This window comes from Panthera tigris, chromosome C2 (assembly GCF_018350195.1).
Source record: "Panthera tigris isolate Pti1 chromosome C2, P.tigris_Pti1_mat1.1, whole genome shotgun sequence".
NCBI classification, from domain to species: Eukaryota; Metazoa; Chordata; class Mammalia; order Carnivora; family Felidae; genus Panthera; species Panthera tigris.
In genome coordinates this window covers 133,046,220-133,053,189 of record NC_056668.1, presented here as the reverse complement: position 1 = coordinate 133,053,189, position 6,970 = coordinate 133,046,220, and positions in this window count along the sequence as shown.

The window sequence follows — 6,970 nt, the reverse complement described above, 5'->3', positions numbered from 1 at the left end:
GGAGCCTACTTGGGATTCTTTCCCTCTCCTTCTCTCTCTGTTCCTCCCCAACTTGTGCTTGCTACCTATCTCTCTCTCTCAAAATAAATAAATAAACTAAAAAAAAAAAAGAATACAAATTCCAGGTTGGAATCTCACATAATCATCCCATCTAATACAAGGTGCCCAGAGTCACATGGTGGGGCAGAGAGAACCACTCAGCCAGCATTTGGAGATGGAGAGGGATGGGAAGAATGTGTTCCCCAAAGAGGGCATGCCAGAAGGTAAATAAAGGATAAGGAGAAGGTGGCCAGAGGCTTGAGGGGTGGGAGATGGGACAGGGAGACATACATGCCAGGAGAAGAATCAGTATCTCCCCAGTGCTGCTGGAACAAAAAGTGTTCCAGGGAGGGTGGTGGGAGCAAGGGGACCTCTCAGGGAGGCCGCTGCCTGCAAAGGCATTTGGACTTTATTCTGAAGGAGACACAAACTACACACTATGTCATAGTATTGTTTGCTTTCAGTGACACATACAGATCTTGCCTTGCCTCATTTCCTCTTATACAACAATGTTGATGAGGAAAATGATCAAGAAATTCAAATGGCGCCAGTAACAATCCATGACGGCGATCACCTCTGCTGTTTCCCACACAGTCTCCAAAATGATAGATTTGATTCTTCATATAAAATATCTCTTGTGCTATTTAAAAGTATGTGGGAAACATGACTCAGAGCAACATCACCTAATATCATAAGAAAAAACAATGATGTCAATGGTGAGAATTCAAAACAACAAGCTGCTTGTCAGCTCTAAATGTTGGGCTCCTCACAGCTCTGTCCTGAGTCTTCTACTTTACCAACACTCTCTCCCAGATGTTCTCATAGACCCTCTAGGCAATAGATGCCATGTATGTATGGTAATGACCCCCAAGTTTGTCTTCCCATACTTGACTTTCCCTCCATGCTCCAAATTCATATATCCACATGCCTACTTGACGTCTCCACTTAGATGTTTAATGGGTTCTCATCCTCAACATGTCCAAAAAAGGAACTCCTAATCTCCCCTAAAATGTGCTCTTTCCCTAGTCTTTCAGGTACTGTTTATTAAGTCAGAATATTAGGAATTATCCTCCACCTCTCCTTTTTTCTCATCCCACTCATCCAACTGCATAGCCATTCTTCATCACCAACATACAGCCTGGACGCACCCTCCTCTCTCGTTCTCTATTGCAACCCTCACAATGGAGGCCACCAGTCCCCTTGCCATGAATTATTGCATGTGCATTCTTGTCCCTCTGCTACAAGTCTTGCAACTCTCCACTGTTTCCTCCGTCGAGCAACAAAAAGGATCTTACAACAAAAATGGAATCATACCCTTAAAACCCTTCAATAGCTGTCCAATTGTATTTAGAATAAAACTTACTTCTCTCAGACCTTTGACCTAGAAAGTTCCATATTATCTAGTCCCTTCCTGTCTCTCCAGACTCATCTAGGCCACTCTTCCCTCTGTGTGTCTCCTCTTATGCCCCAACATACCAAGCTCCCCCTGCCCCAGAACTTTCAAGTGTTTTCTTCTCTCCACAGGAATGCTAGTTCTACCACTCTTTGGGTAAATCCAGTCTTTTCAAAGTCAGAAGGCCTGGCTTTCTGGACACCTGTACCTGACGTAGAATCCCTCCTACCAATTTTTAATGTAACTCATGACTTGTTTCCATAAAACTCCTATTACAACTTGCCATTTATTCATTGGTCAGTTTGCTTATTGCCTGGCCCCTTAATAGAGTTAGCTAGTGTTCTCTTTCCCTAGCACCTGAAACAATGCCTGGCACATACGGGTGCTCAGTAAATAAGTGCAGAATGAATTCAGACTGTATAATGCCTTCTGTTTGTTGCTGATTAGGAAGAACAAGAATCCTGTCACAGCATACATTTATGAAGCACAGTCGCTGATATTTTTCTTCCACGAGATGTGTTCCATTTAGGTCAAAGAAACATCAAAAAGAGAGAGGGATCCAAAAAATACTTAGGTGAAGAAGACAGAAAAACTCTTGGACAGAGAGTTTCCCTGGGGGGAAGGGGATCTCTGTGTGTGTGACAGTCTTAGTGAGCTGCCCATTTATAAGGGTCTATTGTGGGGTTGCAGCTCAGCCCCGCTTGACTATATAATGCAGCTCAGCCACATTACCTGACACTGGGGGAGCAAGGACCTTACTTGGCCGAGCCCCAGCAACCACGCAGTCTTATTTCCAGGATACAAAACCCCATTTCTTCTGGACCCTTGTCCAAGTTCACACTGGGCAGTGGGGGGTGAGATTCACCACAAAGAGGAATGGATTTGAATTCCAAACTCTGGTCATGTGTCTGAGACAGTATCTGTTTTTCAGAAATAAAACACCAATGATGATGAAGAGAGTAGTTTAGGGTAGGGTAGTATAGGGAAGAGCGGTTCTGTGAGAACAGAACTGATAAGGGCACTGGCAGGACTGAAGCTCATCTCTCTGGGGAAGTCACTTCGCCTCTCTGGGCCACACCTTCCTCATCTGGAAGCTATTGTTGCCAAACTTCCCTTTTTAAATATTCACAGTTTTAAAAACTGAGGTATAATTTCCATTTGCTTCTTCCCCATGGTAGCCCCTGAGGCACCTCTGTGGAACCCAAAGGCTCCTGCAGCTGGTGGTTCCAGCCCACCCTCTGTGCGGTCCTTCTGTCTCCCTGAGGGTCCCTGGTGCTCCCTTCTCTAGCCACAGCTACAGGGACAACTGGAGAAGCTTTCTCACTCATCTGAGCCAACACCAAGATTTTCTGAACTTGGGAAAGTTCCAGGATAGAAATGAACATTTACTAATGATTTATGACAAATTATGGGGAATATATATATCACAGAAATTTATGACAAATTAACAGTGATTATAAATATTCATATACTCTCACTTATAAATCCACTCAATTTCCCCCAAACTTCTAATTTTTCCAGTGAAAATCACTGGGCAACTTTAAATGCCTTGTATAATTATTGGCAGAATTAATTCATATAATTGTCCTTATACAATCAAGATATTCCCCAGACTCTTGCTATTCAAATGTGATCTTTGAACACATAGCATAGGCATGACCTGGCAACCTGATATAAATGCAGAATCTCCATCCCCATAACCATATTTACATTTTGTTTTTTGAGGTTTTTTTTCCCCCTAAATACCTCTCTCTCTCTTACTATCTTTACTAACACTCTGTACTCCAGTCTAGGTCAATTTTTGTACAGGTTCTTTTTTGGAGAATACTTGATATGTTACAGATGGAAAACCATTTTGTGCTGCTGGTAAAAACATGCCAATAAAAATAAATCTATATGTTTGTTTTAGCAAGGTGAATTTTTATGAGCGTTTTCTAGCTATATTTTACTGGTCAACATCATCAGCCTTTTTCTGCTATATTCAAAAGCTGATCTCAATTTTTCTATATATAAGATACAGCTCATGCTTCTGAGAGTTATTTTAATAGTAAATATAATTTACACGGTAGGAAGATATGTATACATGCTAATAAAGGTGTATGGATTTCTATTTTTTAGACCAAAATTTCTACTTCTTATTTAAGTGAGGTAGCCAACAATATTACATCATTTTCAGAAATTTTATTACTAGTAAAAATATGTTGTTAAAATTCCTAAATGAAGATGGGTGCAAAATTCAAGAACTGAAGTTCACCACACCATATGCCATTTCTACTGCTGCTGCCTAGGTGCTGGGTTCAGAGCAACCAGGATGGAAAACATCTGAATATATATGACACATGACATTACTTTGACTGGTACATTTCAAATTGCTGACCTATAGGTACTGAGGAGTCATTTCCAGAAAAGATACAATTGCTGGTAGGCATCATCTCAAAATTAAACTGAATTGTAAGAACGGAGGTGAAAAGGAATTGAATTTCTAACCAGAGTTCCCAGCGTCTGGTCTCACATCTGACCCTGGCTGGTTCTGTGGCCTTGAAAAGTCTTGTAACATCTCTCGCCTCAGTTTCTGCATTTTGAAAAAATATATTGGATTTGATGAACACAGGAGCCGTTACCAGATCCGAAATATTATTGTGCCATCTAATTCCTTTACCCCAGCCCAAAGGAGACACGTTCTCATCCCTGCTATGTTCCTACAGAGATTAAAAAATTCCAAGATGTGAGTCTCATGAGCTCCCCTAAATCTTGAGAACATGGCCTCGATTTGCCTTTTTCATTTAATCAGCATTCATATTATATTCACATGAATATTCATGTTCATCGTGAATGCCATGAGCCAACAGCAGATGTGGGAGGAAAATTGCAAGAAGATTCTCCACCCCAAACCCACCCCAATCAGGGCAATTCTTTTCCTTCTCCTATATGTCTCTGCAAATTAAGTGGAGATTCTGGTGATAATGCTCTTTATATTGAAGGTAATTTTGAAGTAAATTGGAAGAGTAAACCAGCAGCCCTGCAAAGCAGCAGTGGCTGGGTAACTAGGAGCACCATCATGGCTCACCACCACCCCCGTGCTGGACCACTGCCCCAGCCAATAATGATGCAGCCATTCTGGAGACAGGGGCTGCCGAGAAATTTCTGTATGACGGGCCACGATGCTGTTGTTGTTGTCGAATGTGAATTAGTCTTCAGGGGTGATATTAACTCTCCCCTTGGCTGCAGGCTTCACTACTCCCTCTTGCCTTCCCATCTATTTTATGCATTTATACCACCAGCCTGGCTTCCGGCTTCTGGCCACACCGATATTCACAGCTTTGCCTCGTTTCCCTCTCCCGATCGTCATTTATCCCACCATCACACTTCTCTTTAATATTTCTGATTGACATTTAGCCTGACTCACGAAGCTGGGACTGACTCACTGTAACTTTTCCCAGTGGGTGCCTTGTCAAACCTGCACGCAGCAGGCCTGGCCCGCCTTGCATTTGAACTCTGTCCTCCCTGTGTTCGTTCTGCTGAATTTTTCCTTATGAATGTAACGTCTGCTGATACAGGTCCCCTTTTACTAAAGCGTACTTCTTAAACTAGTCAGATCTGTCTTTCCCAGTTGCTAACGACCACATCCAGTTTGTTTTCATTCGTAGGGCCAATAAATGTTTGTATATCAGCCATTAAAATACCATCAAGTGCAGTGCACTCAGGTTAACCATGTCTGCGGAAGTAACAGAAGTATGTATATTCCAAAAGTAACTTACATCTAGCTCGTGACATAATCAGTTACCTAATGATGCACACATGTTTTCAGACTCATGCACACGGCTACTTCATAGTCAAACTGATTTCCTCTCAGGTCAGCCCTTCTTTTGGCATTCTGGCAATAGACACCAAACTAAGTCTACATACATTTAACTGTGAATTATCACTGAATGAAATGATTGTTATGAAGTCCCCCAGACCAACTCGTGGGCTGAGTCTGATATACAGACTCCAGAGCTATGACCCTTTGACAGTGGTATGGTCTGAAGCAGGAATCACACGGGAGAGCCTCCTGCCCTGGGCCTCCCCTCCGGCCCCCCTACTCAGGCACCATTAATTGAATTGATCAATGTCTCAAAAAGAGCCTTGATCAATTGGTAATATTTGCCTGGGCATTTGTTTTCAGAGAGGGGTAACTTCTGTTCACCACTTCTTTTCTGTATTGTAATTTATCCAAAGAGTCCACACTACGCTAAATTCATAAGCATTTGCGATATCAGCTTGTGTGCTAAGATACCCATTCCTGCTCGTGTGCTAGGAAGCCTGCTAACAGACATACTCCATTGTTGCAGGGAGTCCCCGTTCACGGAGAGACAAAGAGAACACACACAAGCATGGACATGCACCCAGCCATGGTGACCACGCTAGTTTCTCATTCATAGACAGGAACAGAGCACTATGGCCCTCCTAACAATCGATGGAAGAACGTAGTACAAAAGAGAAGGTCCGCAATAAATAAACAGAACAGCTGACCACAGAAGAAATAACACAGGGAAAATAAGAGCACTTATTGGACAATAACCATCACAAAACAAGAACAGATTGCCATAAAGAAGAAACAACCATCAGAAAATAACAAAGTGTTTGGAAGTAAAAAAAAAAAAAATTAAAGCCAACATCACACGGATCAATCTAATACTCAGACAAAAAAGAGCCAAGAAAGACACGGAACAAACGTGCAAAGAGATGAATAAAATGAAGGAAAATAATGAAATGAGGATTGTTTCAAAGAATGTAGCATCCACCTCGAATAGGAATTCTGGAAAGAAAGGACAGGCAAAATGCAGAAGTTATAATTCTATAAATAGCAGGGGAAAATGTCCAGAGTTGAAGACGCACGAGTCACACACAGATTTCACAATGGAAGGGCCCATCAGGTATCAAGCAGGGCACTGAACACTACCTCACAGGCTGGAGACCCTCACCTCTCCTCCCTAACTGCTCACCTGTCCAGGATGTCTCTCCGGCATCTCAACTTAGATGTGAGTTTTCTCTTCCAAACCTGCTGCTCCTCTCGTCTCCTCCCTCTCAGGTAAAGGCTCACCATTCACCTAGTTGCCCCAATAAAAACCCGAGGCATTGCTGATTTCGTTTTCTCTGCTGCCACATCCAATTAAGACCCCGATATGACCACGTCTCTCCCTGTCTACTGTTACACTCTGTTCCCAACCATCACTGCCTCCCTGGTTTACAGCAACACCTGTCTCTACTCCTGACCCTCTCATGCTTCATACACAGCCAGAGCAATCTTCTAAAATACAAATCAGATCACAGTATTCCCTAACTGACCTAGAATAAGATCCAAGATCCTCACAGGCTCTGCAGAGTCTGCTCCTCTTTGCCCCTTATTTTCTGCAGCTTTCAGCTCTGCTAACCCTCCAGTCATCCTGACTTATTTCTATCCCCAAACACTGTGAGTCCATTCCTGCCTTGGTCCTTTGGGGGCATGCTCCCTTTACTGTAATGTTCTTTTCCAGATCAACCCAGGGCTTCACTCAA